Here is a 1,143-nt window from a genome sequence, read left to right on the forward strand (position 1 = left end):
GCCGCGGGGGCAGGAGCCGCTAGGGGTCCTCGTGGGCTGCGCGCTCCCCGGTCAGCACCAGCAGCAGCACCAGCAGCAGCAGCAGCAGCAGCGGCGGCGGCCCGACGCCCGCTCCAGGGCGCACCACGCGGAGCTCTCCAAACGCGCCCCGACGGCTCCAAGGCGAAGCGCAACTGCGGCGCCCGGCAACGACCCGCCGCCAGAGTAGAGCCAGGCGGCTCCGCCTCCGCCGCGCTCCCCATTGGCCGCTCGCAGCCTCTCCTTTGCATACGGGGCGGGGCGTCGCCCCCCTCCGGCGGCTTAAAGGGGCAGGCGGGCGGCTGGAGCGCGTTGCTTTTGCGGGCGTCGGGGAGGGGGGGCTGCCAGGGCTGTAGCCAGCGGGGGGGAGGGCACAGGGCCAATGCTGCCCCCTCTAGAATCTGCATCACCCCCACCTCACTTTCTCTAATCTTTGCCCTTTCAGTGAAAGGGGAAATGGGGAGGGGGTGGGGTGCTGCAGCTTCTAGAGGGGGCAGCATTGGCCCTGTGCCCCCTTCTGCCGGCTACAGCCCTGGGGGCTGCTGCAGGGTCTCTGATCGTTGAAGGAAAAAAAAAAACCCAAGCGCGATTGCAGCGTGGCTCACCGGGCGCGCGGGGATGCCAGCCTCCAGGCGGGAGCTGGGAAATGACAGCGCATCTCCAAATCACAGAGAGGGAGAGGGAGAGTGGTTCCCCTGGAGGAAACGGGTGCTTTGGGGGTCCCAGGCTCCATTCCCAAGTCTCTCCCGGAGTTGCCCCGTCTGGCAACTGGACAAACCCGCTCTGCTCTCAGCCTAACCTACCTCGCAGGGCTGTTGTGAAGGTCATCGGCGGAACGATGGAAGCCGCCTTGGGCTCCTGTTGGGGAGAAAGGCCCGGTAAAAAATGAAGTAATTAAAAAAAAACTATCAATCAATCAATGAGGTGTCGATCCTGGGCCCACCCAGTAACCCCGCGGGCAATGAAGCCTCCTGAACTCGGTGGACTTTACGTCCGAGTGAATGTGTCTGCAATCCCACCGCGCCTTTCTGAAGTAGCAGTTCTATACCCAAGCATCTGCATACTCTGTTATCTCTGCTTTCTCTTCGGGGCAGGGACCGTTGTTGTTGTTTTTTTCACATCTGC

Source organism: Heteronotia binoei, chromosome 20, assembly GCF_032191835.1.
Source record: "Heteronotia binoei isolate CCM8104 ecotype False Entrance Well chromosome 20, APGP_CSIRO_Hbin_v1, whole genome shotgun sequence".
Taxonomy (NCBI): domain Eukaryota; kingdom Metazoa; phylum Chordata; class Lepidosauria; order Squamata; family Gekkonidae; genus Heteronotia; species Heteronotia binoei.